Source organism: Bos indicus x Bos taurus, chromosome 3, assembly GCF_003369695.1.
Source record: "Bos indicus x Bos taurus breed Angus x Brahman F1 hybrid chromosome 3, Bos_hybrid_MaternalHap_v2.0, whole genome shotgun sequence".
In the NCBI taxonomy this organism is placed as follows: domain Eukaryota; kingdom Metazoa; phylum Chordata; class Mammalia; order Artiodactyla; family Bovidae; genus Bos; species Bos indicus x Bos taurus.
This window is the reverse complement of record NC_040078.1, coordinates 50,231,820-50,244,307: the sequence shown is the minus strand read 5'-3', so window position 1 is coordinate 50,244,307 and position 12,488 is coordinate 50,231,820. Positions and strand designations below refer to the sequence as shown.

Below are 12,488 nucleotides of genomic sequence, written 5' to 3'. Positions count from 1 at the left end.
GATCCTAGTCACACCCAGTTTAAGACAGATCAGGTATACCATCTCATTACTATATATATATCTTTTAACAATCATGATTTTATTGTAAACACCTGAGTGCTGTTTGTGTATTTTTTTAATTTATTTATTTGGCTGCACCAGGTTTTAGTTGCAGCATCTGGAATCTAGTTCCCTGACCAGGGATTGAACCTGGGCCCCCTGCATTGGGCGGGCACAGTATTAGCCACTGGACCATCAGGGAAGTCCCCAATCATGAATTTTTTAAAAAATGTTTTTATTGTGGTTAAATATACATATAAAATTTATCATTTTAAGCATTTTTAAGTGTCCAGTTCATTGGCATTAAGCACTTTGTTATTGTTGTCTAACAATCACCACTGTCTCCAGAACTTTTTCATTATCCCAAACTGAAAACACTGTACCCACTAAGCTCCTTTCTTCTCTCCTCCAGCCCCTGATAAGTATTCTACTTTCTCTAGATACTTCATAGAAGTGGAGTCATACAGTGCTTGTCCTTTTGTGCCTGGCTTATTTCACTTAGCATAATACTTTCAAAGTTCATCCATGTTGTAGCATGTATCAAAATTTCATTCCTTATTAAGGCTGAATAATATTCCATTGTATGTATATGCCATATTTATCTATTAATCTGTGAATGGGTTGCTTCCACCTTTTTGCTACTATGATTAATGCTGCTATGGGCATTTGTAACCATTACAAATACCTATTTGGTCCCTAAAATGTTTGAGTGTATGGATGTGTATACTGAGAACTGAAAGAAGGAAGGCAGTGTAATATGAATGCACATATGAAGACAATTTCAGTTCAGTCGTTCAGCCGTGTCCGACTCTTTGTGACCCCATGAACCGCAGCACGCCAGGCCTCCCTGTCCATCACCAATTCCCGGAGCCCCCCAAACCCATGTCCTTTGATTCGGTGATGCCATCCAATCATCTCATTCTCTGTCGTGCCCTTCTCCTCCTGCCCTCAATCTTTCCCAGCATCAGGGTTCTTTTCAAATGAGTCAGCTCTTCTCATCAAGTGGCCAAAGTATTAGAGTTTTAGCTTCAACATCAGTCCTTCCAGTGAACACCCAGGACTGATTATAACATGATAAATGTGACATGAAAAAATGGGACCAACATTTTTCTTTTAGATATTTGCATATATTACTTTGTTTTCTCATCATCTCTGTGACAACAGGTAGCGATAGTTCATAGTGGCAAACTGGTAACACCGCTAAACCATTATATAAAGTAGACTTAAAAGATGCAATATTTTATTTTATTTGTGAAACTTCATATCTTAGAATGCGCCTGCTGCCTGCTCAGTCACTTCAGTCGTGTCCAAACTCTTTGTGACCCTATAGACTGTAGTCCATCAGGCATCTCTGTCCATGGGATTTTCCAGGCAAGAATACTGGAGTGGGTTGCCATGCCTTCCGCCAGGGGATCTTCCCAACCCAGGGATTGAACCCGCCTCTCCTGCATTGCAGGCAGATTCTTTACCCACTGAGCCACCTGGGAAGCCCGTGCATAATATAGTGAGTGTGAAAATAGTCCATGGCTGTTTCCTTTCAATTTCATCTTAGCTAGTTAAGTTTCTTGCTTGTTATATTTTTATATGAATAGCATTTGTCATGGACAGGGAATTAGTAGTGAAGCTAGAAGATGATTTGTCAAAAAAATTTTCATGTGATTGAGAGTTTTTTATTGGGAATTGAGGGTGGAAGGAGATAATCGATTATACCTCATGATGGAGGAAAAATCTGTGTGTGCTGTTCACGCAGCTAAGGCTCCTCTGGCTGCTCAGGGAAAATGTGACAAAATCAAAATGTCTGGTTGTGAAATTATCTTCCAGTAAGTTTGTTGCCTTTATTGTGCCTATAAAAAATACCATTCATATTTATGTCATTAATAAACTTCTGGGGGGGTAGTAGTATATAGTATAGTTAAGATAAAAAAAGACAACTGGTATTTTTTTGAGAATTGTTTGTTTGGTATATTACTAGAGTATGTTTTATAAGTGTAATAGTATTAGGTTTATATATGCAGTTGAATCATGCATATACTTGCAGGCCCTATGAAATTTGATCTGTCTTTATTATAAACATTATATAAATAAACAAAGTTTAAAAGAAATTAAATAATACAATAACATCTAGCAAGTGGAGACATCAGAATTTGAACCCCAATCTAAGTAGTTGTGAGGATTATGTTTTTTCTGCTGAATCATTCTGCTTTCCCCCCAGAAGCATTCTGGGGACACTGGGGTAAATCTTTATACCTTTATTTAAAGGTCATTTTAAAAATTATAAGTCTGCCTGAGGGTAGCAAACTTGTGTGCTATTGTGAGATAATTGTTGAGACCATTCTAAGGAAGCCAAGGTAATGTCTAGTAATATTTTTAGCATCTTTTTTCTGCACACTGTTGTCCAAATGATTCACTTTGTGTTATACAGAATAGGAAACATTGTTACAGAAGCTATTTTAAGCTGATTTATGGTATAGGCTTATATAGAACTTTTCCTTTGGTCAGAATACTTGGAAGCCTATAGGAATATGTGACCTGCACCAGGTTTCTACAATTCCATCTTCACCAAATACTGCAAATTTTTGAATTTTTTTGGAGTAAGCTCTAAAAAACCAAGTCCAAATTAAAAATTTTAATTGCAAATCCCCTATTCATATCCCAGTAACAAGCTTGTGCATGCTCAGTGGTGTCTGTGACCCCATGGACTGTATAGCCCGCCAGGCTCTTCTGTCCATGGGATTTCCCTGGCAAGAATACTGGAGTGGGTTGCCGTTTCCTCCTCCAGGGGATCTTCCCGACCCAGGGATTGAACCTGAATCTCCTGCATCACCAGAGAAGGCAACCCCACTCCAGTACTTCTGCCTGGAAAATCCCATGGACGGAGAAGCCTGGTAGGCTGCAGTCCATGGGATGGCTAAGACTGAGTGACTTCACTTTCACTTTTCACTTTCATGCACTGGAGAAGGAATTGGCAGCCCACTCCAGTGTTCTTGCCTGGAGAACCCCAGGGATGGGGGAGCCTAGTGGGCTGCCGTCTATGGGGTCGCACAGAGTGGGACACGATTGAGGCGACTTAGCAGCAGCAGCAGCTCCTGCATCTCCTGCATTGGCAGGCAGATTCTTTACTACTGAGCCACCTGGGAAGCCATAACATTATACAAATAGGAAACAGTTATGTGATCAAAAATATCCAGGCATTGTCAGGAGTAATCTTGATTGTTCCTTTGATCAAAATCCTTCAGTTGCTTCCAAACAGGTTTTGAGATCATGTCACTTTATTTCAGTATATATAGGCTCTTCATCTAGCTTCTACCTCTCACTAGCTTACCTGCCCTCCTTATACCCACACAGCTCCTTGATTCTAGGTTCATTAAAATGTTTGTAGTTCCACAAGGGTGTGGTAGTAATTTCCAGTCATCACTGCCTTTCTGCATGCTCTTTATGTAAAACACCATTATCCACTCCTGCGTTTTCTCTGTTTAATTGTTTCTCAGAAACTCAACTCCAGGCTTGGCTTTCAAGATGCTGCAATCTATTCTATTCCCCCACTGCCCCGTGCACATATCTCTAATGTAGTATTGGTCTTGCTGTCCTGGAATTACAGATGTATTTATCTTTTTATTCCATTCATCCATCCTCCTTGAGGATGTGGACTATGTCTTGATCTTGGACTCCCATTTCTATCACAGTACCCAATGTATAGCAGATGTTATAAAATACTTATTGAAGGAAGTGATGTAAATCAGTAGATGAAACAGTTGGTGAGTTTTATTAGTGATCTTCAGGAAACATTTAGGAATTGTAGCAGATGCTATTAGTTGCTACTGAACAGCCATCCCTTCATTTTTTTTTTTTTTTTTGGTTATCAAAACTCAAGTTTCTGTGTGGCAGTGTACTGCAGGGCATGTATCTTCATAGCTGTAAGGCAGTCATGGCATCCTCTTGTCCCCTCTGCCAGTGATCCATCTGGGTTGGACATGCTGGGACATAGGGGGAAGCTGTGGAAGTTTCAGGGAGAGGCTTTCTTCCCTTAAAGGAAACACATTTTTCCCCCTCTTCTCTCTTCCTGCAGTGTTTACAGTTCTCTAAGGGATGTAAAGCCTGGAGCTGTCCTGTAACTGTTAATGTAAGGTGGCAAAGTTATAAATAATATTCTGAGAATTGTGGAAGGGGAAAGATGGAGAGTCAAGATCTTTGAAGAGATCATTGAGCCACATCAATCCTAAATTGGCTGTTACAAGCAGACTTCTTTTATATAGCATGATTTAAGTGGCTTTGTTGATTGAGCCACTATGTAGTTGAATGGTGGCCCTAATAAAAAGATATATCTATGTCAGAACCCCCAGAATGTGTGCATGTGACCTTCCTTGGAAAAAAGGATCTTTGCGGATGTAATTAGTTAAGGAACTTAAGCTGAGATCATCCTAGATTATATGGGTAGGCCCTAAATCCCATGACAAGTATCCTGTAAGAGGTACTTAACACAGAGGAGAAGAGAAATGGACACTGAGAAGACAATGTGAATCAGATACAGGATTAGAATTCTGCAGTGACAATCCAAGGAACATCTGGAGCCACCTGAAGCTGGAAGAGGCAAGGAGGGGTTCTCTGTTGCCTCCAGAGGAAGAACGGCCCTGCTGACACCTTGCTTCTGACATCCAGAACTGTGAGAAAATTTCCGTTATTTTAAGCCATGTAGTTTGTGGTAATTAGTTAACAGCAACTTCAGGAAGTAATACAAACGATAAGTCAATTCTTCTGTTCAGGTCAGATCAGATCAGATCAGTCGCTCAGTCATGTCCGACTCTTTGTGACCCCATGAATTGCAGCACGCCAGGCCTCCCTGTCCATCACCAACTCCCGGAGTTCACTCAGACTCACGTCCATCGAGTCAGTGATGCCATCCAGCCATCTCATCCTCTGTCGTCCCCTTCTCCTCTTGTCCCAATCCCTCCCAGCATCAGAGTCTTTTCCAATGAGTCAACTCTTCGCATGAGGTGGCCAAAGTACTGGAGTTTCAGCTTTAGCATCATTCCTTCCAAAGAAATCCCAGGGCTGATCTCCTTCAGAATGGACTGGTTGGATCTCCTTGCAGTCCCAGGGACTCTCAAGAGTCTTCTCCAACACCACAGTTCAAAAGCATCAATTCTTCGGCGCTCAGCCTTCTTCACAGTCCAACTCACATCCATACATGACCACAGGAAAAACCATAGCCTTAACTAGACGGACCTTTGTTGGCAAAGTAATGTCTGCTTTTGAATATGCTATCTAGGTTGGTCATAACTTTCCTTCCAAGGAGTAAGCGTCTTTTAATTTCATGGCTGCAGTCACCATCTGCAGTGATTTTGGAGCCCCCCAAAATAAAGTCTGACACTGTTTCCACTGTTTCCCCATCTATTTCCTATGAAGTGATGGGACCGGATGCCATGATCTTCGTTTTCTGAATCTTGAGCTTTAAGCCAACTTTTTCAGTCTCCACTTTCACCTTCATCAAGAGGCTTTTTAGTTCCTCTTCACTTTATGCCATAAGGGTGGTGTCATCTGCCTATCTGAGGTTATTAAGATTTCTCCCGGCAATCTTGATTCCAGCTTGTTTTTCTTCCAGCCCAGCGTTTCTCATGATGTACTCTGCATAGAAGTTAAATAAACAGGGTGACAATATACAGCCTTGATGTACTCCTTTTCCTATTTGGAAGCAGTCTGTTGTTCCATGTCCAGTTCTAACTGTTGCTTCCTGACCTGCATGCACATTTCTCAAGAGGCAGGTCAGGTGGTCTGGTATTCCCATCTCTTTCAGAATTTTCCACAGTTTATTGTGATCCACACACTCAAAGGCTTTGGCATAGTCAATAAAGCAGAAATAGATGTTTTTCTGGAACTCTCTTGCTTTTTCCATGATCCAGTGGATGTTCGCAATTTGATCTCTGGTTCCTCTGCTTTTTCTAAAACCAGCTTGAACATCAGGAAGTTCATGGTTCACATATTGCTGAAGCCTGGCTTGGAGAATTTTGAGCGTTACTTTACTAGCGTGTGAAATGAGTGCAATTGTGCGGTAGTTTGAGCATTCTTTGGCATTGCCTTTCTTTGGGATTGGAATGAAAACTGACCTTTTCCAGTCGTGTGGCCACTGCTGAGTTTTCCAAATTTGCTGGCATATTGAGTGCAGCACTTTCACAGCATCATCTTTCAGGATTTGGAATAGCTCAACTGGAATTCCATCACCTCCACTAGCTTTGTTCGTAGTGATGGTTTCTAAGGCCCACTTGACCTAAGTATAAGGATTTTTAGAAAAATTTTCAAACTAAACATATGAAATGATTGATAATAATTGGTAATAATTAAGGAAGAGATCCTAGAATCCCTGAAAATTCTTTCTGTAAGACTTAAAAACTAAGATTGATACAACGTTCAGGTACCCTGGGGGTGGGGTAATAAGACACTCTCTGCACCTTTACATAAAACCTGGGGCATACCTATTGAAACCAACTAAAACAGGGTAATTCCTCTAGGATTCCATTCCAAAAAAATACCCAAGTGCCCAAGGATAGACATAGATAGATGTAGATACAGTTGCTGCAGGAAACGTCTGTATAACAAAAATTTGGTGACTGCACTATTTTTAGTAGATGTTCTCTTATTTATATTAGTAGGAGACTGGATAAACAGTGATATTCTGTACCACAAAGTACTATGTGATCTTTTGTTTTCCAGCTTCATTCAGATATTATTGACATAACAACATATATAAACTTCAGGTGTACAACATGATGATTTGATCATGTATGTATTGTGAAATGATTATCACAGTGAGGTTAGTTAACACCTCTGTCCTCACATAATTACCTTTTGTGTGTGTGTGTGTGTGTGTGTGTGTGTGTGAAGATAACTTTTAAGATCTACTTTCTTAACTTCCAAGTATATGATGCAGTATTGTTAATTATAATCACCATGCTATACATTATTAGACTCCAGAACTTCCTTATCTTGTGCTGGAAGATTATACCCTTTGACCAGCATCTATTTTCTCCCACTCCTAGCCCCGGGCAGCCATCGTTCTACATGCTATTTCTTTGAGTTCCCCTTTTTCAGGTTTCACATATAGGTGAGAACATACAGCATCTGTCTTCCTCAGCCTGGTTTACTTCACTAGCGTAACTCCCTCAAAGTCCGTCCTTACTACTGCTGAAGGCAAGATTTTTTTTCTTTTTTATGGCTGAATAATATTCCTGTGTGTGTATCTTGCATTTTTGAATCCCTTTATCCATCAGTGGACACTTAGCTTGTTTCCATGTTTAGTTCTATGTGATCTTTTAAAAGTGGAAAATCAGTGCTGAATTATCTATAATTTATTTTTGAGAGAAAAAGCAAGATGCAGTATAGAACTTATACCATGACCTTCTATGTATAAAAACAAACCTAACATTTGTATATGCACAGGATGAAAAGTCAAGAAGGCCTAAAAATGTTAACATTTCTAGAAAGTGGGAGTGCAAAGGAAGACACTTGCCTTTCTACACTTTTGTATTTGCACTTTGCTTTTTTTTAGGTATGGGGAGGGAGGAGGGAGGAGGGTTCAGGATGGGGAACACATGAGAAATAAAAAAAAATAATAATAAAAAAATAAATAAAATAAAAAATAAAAAGAAGTTGACCCATTAAAAAAAAAAAAAAAACATTGTCTTTAAGTAAAACCATTGAGTATCAACACCTGGAACAGTGTGAGTGATCTCCGATTTAGGAAGGACTCCAGGGAATATCTGTAAAATTAAAGCTTGGAGAAGAGTAGTTAGAACAACAATAAGGCAAGAAAAACAGCTTCACAATGAACAGCCTGAGGACCTTCTTCAACCAGGACAGATGTGAACCCAGTCTCAAAGTTATGAACATTATGATAGTAAATATCAAACTTAATAAAGGCCAGAATACTGGAATAAGAGGAATGCTTTTTGAGGGAAAATACAATATGGGTTCTGTTTGGGAAGTACTACTTGGCACAATGAAAAATTACCTTATATAATTAATTTAGATCTGGTTGACAACAAATAGACTCAATCAAAATTTTAGCAAATTGACAGATGACAGATCCTTCAATAGCAACCAAGAAAGAATGCCATATGCCTAATATATGCTAATGATTATAAGCGGTAACTATGTGCTGGATACTTATTTATTTGGACATTTTATATATTACTTATGTATTCTTCATAATTCCCTGTAAAGTAGATGTTATCACCACTTAAGAGGAAAGTGGTTAAGCTCATTAAGTAACTTGTCCCAGGTCATACTGGTAGGAAGTGGCACATCTGGAATTTAAGGCTACCTCTACCTGACTTCACTTTCCCAACAGCATCTTCAAGGAGTAATGGCAGATAGCAAAATTATGCCTTCCATTAAGACCATTATTGATAATGATATCCAAGGTCAAGCTCATTATGGGAATTTTTTGTTCCTGCTTTTAAATATAGTCAAAAGTGATTGGGATTTGAGATAGCTTCAGAAATATATATACTTAGAACAGAAAAATATATAAAAATTTAAATATCTGAAAAAGAATGAAAAGAAAATCAAGACCAGTAAGAATTTCAGAATGAAGATATGGAAATTATCAGATCTTACATAATTAAAGTTGCAAAATTGAAATTATTAGGGGCCAATGCAAAAGATGGATCACAACAAACTGGAAAATTCTTAAAGAGATGGGAATATCAGACCACCTTACCTGCCTTCTGAGAAACCCTTATGTAGGGCAAGAAGCAACCGTTAGAACCAGACATGAAACAACAGACTGGTTCAAAATTGGGAAAGAAGTACATCAAAGCTGTATATTGTCACCCTGCTTATTTAACTTTTTTGCAGAGTACATCATGCAAAATGCTGGGCTGGATGAAGCACACACTGGAATCAAGATTGCCAAGAGAAATATCAATAACCTCAGATATGCAGATGACACCAGCCTCATGGCAGAAAGCAAAGAGGAAAGAGGAACTAAAGAGCCTCTTGTCGAAGGTGAAAGAGGAGAGTGAAAAGGCTGGCTTAAAACTCAGCTTTCAAAAAACTAAGATCATGGCATCCAGTCCCATCACTTCACGGCAAATAGACGGGAAAACAGTGCAAACAGTGACAAGACTTTATTTTCTTGGGCTCCAAAATCACTGCAGATGGTGACTGCAGCCATGAAATTAAAAGATGCTTGCTCCTTGGAAGAAAAGCATATTTTCTTTTCTTTTCAAAAGAAAAACCCACCTAGACAGCATATTAAAAAGCAGAGACATCACTGAGCAACCAAACAACAAATAGGTGTTGATTGTGTTTCCAGGCAAATAGACAATTAAAAAAAAAATCTTTTAAAGATGTTATTTTTAGATTTCCCTTTTTTAAAATATCTTGCCTTTTTTTTCAGTTGAAGACAGGCTGTTTCCTGTTTATCTATTATGTCTGTTTATTTCTGAGTTAATCAGAAGAGACTAGATTTTGCTTCAGTAGCATCCTCAAAATTAGTGGCTTAGAACAGTAGTGTACTCCTCATTCATGCTATTGTCTGTGAGCTCTGCTCCGTGTTGTTCTCACTAAAAGATGCCAGTTGGCAGAGGCTTCACTCTCTGAAACATCACAGAACTACAACCAGGGGAGGGAGAAGGTCAAACTATGCAACAGCTCTTAAAGGTTTCCTCCTGGAAGTGACACTCTTCAATTCTATTCAGTTTTATTGACCAAAACAAATCACATGGCCACTACTAGCTTCAAGCGGGCAAGCAAGTGGAGTCCTACTGTGTACCTGGAAAAAAGAAAATTAGAAATACTAGGGAATAGCAATATTTGCTTCCACTCTTCCGGTCGTTAAATATTCATTTAGTTCTCCTTCTTGTTTGCAGAATACATCTATCTCCTTCCCAGGGTAGACATACCAAAAACATCATCTAGTCAGGACGCCTAGTTCAAAACCCAGAATCAGAGTTACATGTAGTGATCTCTACAATAGGTGCAGATGTGCCTCCTTTTGATCTAAGTGATCTCTGCATTAGGTACAGATGTGCCTCCTTTTGTGCTTAGATCAAACAATCAATACCTATTTGTTGTTGTTTGGTCGCTCAGTGATGTCTCTGCTTTTTAATATGCTGTCTAGGTGGGTCATAGCTTTTCTTCCAAGGAGCAAGCATCTTTTAATTTCATGGCTGCAGTCACCATCTGCAGCCAGAAGACAAGCGAGAAGACCCATGCCAGAAGACAAGTTATCTGTCCCTATGGATGAGATAGTCACAGCAAAGATTCCTGTTTGAAAGGAATAACAGAAGTAGAGGCTCATCTGTGGTAGTTGTGAAATCCTGTGGGCGGCTGTTGTGAGGACCCTTTATCACTCTGGGGAATGGGGAATGTGCCTTCATTAAGCCCTGGCTCTGCTCCCTGTAAGTGGCTCCTTTATTCACTGTTCTCCACTATGCATGATTCTTTCTGTGACTGATTCTTCCTTTTCTGTTATCCTTTGTGGCTACTTCTGGAATAGGTTTTGGGGGGTAATATGTCCTCCTTAGGGGCTGAGCAGCTTTCTTAGTCTGCTTTGTGCACATAGATGGAGTTCTAAAGGTGAAAAGACATTTAGGCTAGTGGTTATTTTGGAAGTACAACTCTCAGAAACATAACCAGGAGGGGGAAAAAGTCCAAACTAGTCATTTTCATCAGCTCCATACTTCCTTCAAGATGTAATTCTCATTTGGTATGTATTTGTTTTCTAGCCCCAGTTTATCCTCCTATCTCTCCCTCTCCCTCTCTTCTTCCCATCTCCCTCTCACAGTGATTACATAGGTTTACCAAACTTTGATAAAATAGTTACTTTCCCTTAGTCTCTTTTTCCCTAAACCATTGTGTCCAAACTACTTTTGTTGATTGGATCTTTGATCTAGGACCTATTAGTCCACTCATTAAAAGATTTTTAAAAATGGGTGAAAAAGCCAATCTTTTAATTTGATGCATTGCCTCCAGGCTGAGCTTTAGTTGTCCTTTATCATTCCAAACATTTCTCAATTGTATCTTGAACTGTTTGGGGTTGAGAAGTAGTTACCTACTTCAACTCTACAAGTTCTCAAATTGGAGTCTATTCCTTTCATTCTTGGTTACAAACTGGTCAGCTCTTTTCCCACTACATCTCTTTTTTGTAATATCTTGCCAAATGCAGCCAACAGCGATGAACACACAGCATTTTGTTTTCCAATCTTGCCCTTAAGCTATAGATTCATTACATGACCTGTCTTCCAAGTTAGCTGTGAGCAACAGTTTTATGAAATGTTTCGCCACTGTAGATCATAAATTGCTCTCTCTCCATCCTCTGAAAATGGTTTCCTTCCTGCTTGCCATCTCTCTTAATTATTTTAGGTTCTTGTTATGGTAGCACCTCACTTTAGATAACAGTTTCTACCTTAAATGAAGATGATGTAGATTTTGCTGCAGTAACACCTGAAATTCTCAGTGGCTCAAAACAATAAAAATGTATTTATCACTCATGCTACTTGTCTTCACAATATGGAACAGAACTCTTCAACTACCCTAAATAGACAGGGAACCTCTCTACCAGTGTTCCCAAAGACAAAATGCTTACCCTGGGGGATACTCCAGACTCTTAGGGTTCACAGGAAGGATAATTTTTAAGGACTCAATATCTGGGTCCTCACTTAACATATACACTTTATCTTTTTTTTTCTTCTTTTGTCCTGAATGACCTACTCGTTCCATTCATCTGGTTTTCAGAACCAAGGTTTTTGACTCGCCTTTGGGCTGATGCCTTAAGCTTTTCAGGGCAAAGACCCAAAGCATGGCCACAATCTGCACCACTTGCCCCTGGATTTCCCCAGCACAGGTATCTAACCCACCCACATCTGCATTTGCATACTGGTTCTTGGCCTCTGCAAGCCACTTCTCAAAAGCCTTATTCTTGCATGTAAGACCCCATCAATGGAATATTTCTGGTGGCCTCTGAAAACGTTGTCAGTTTTAATAAAGGTCTCTGGTTGTACCTGAGAAATGGCAAGTACAATGGGAACTGTCTTTTCCTGAAATGTTGCAGATCAGTTACAGCAAACAGAACGGCGACCGTCAAGGAAAACTGTCACTTTGGGCTCCTTTTTGACCGCAGCAGCTATATGGAAGCAGCTGCAGCTTCGATAAGGGCCATAACATACACATTTTAAAAAAATTGATCTGCCTTATTTTTTAAATTAATTTTTTAATCTCAATGGCTGAAATAGAACTTTCCGATTCGTATAGAAGTCTAATAGCTGGTAGGGAGATAGGTGCTTAGATACTCAACATCTAACTGAAAGAGGGAGGAAGAGAGCAGCTTGCAGATCATGCATTGGTAACTGTTACAGACCAGACTGGGAAGCAACATAAATCGCTTCCATTCACATTCTGTTGTCCAGAATTCAGTTTACATGGCCACGTCTAACTTCAAGAGGTGCTTTGTG

General features: G+C 39.5%; 1 non-coding gene across 1 annotated transcript; it reads right to left on the bottom strand.

Annotated features, from left to right (window-relative positions):
* Window positions 1-12,062: 12,062 nt before the first annotated feature.
* On the bottom strand, window positions 12,063-12,197 carry LOC113890600. Its single transcript, XR_003510558.1, has one exon. It is a non-coding gene; the product is annotated as a small nucleolar RNA SNORA16B/SNORA16A family (small nucleolar RNA).
* Window positions 12,198-12,488: the final 291 nt, after the last annotated feature.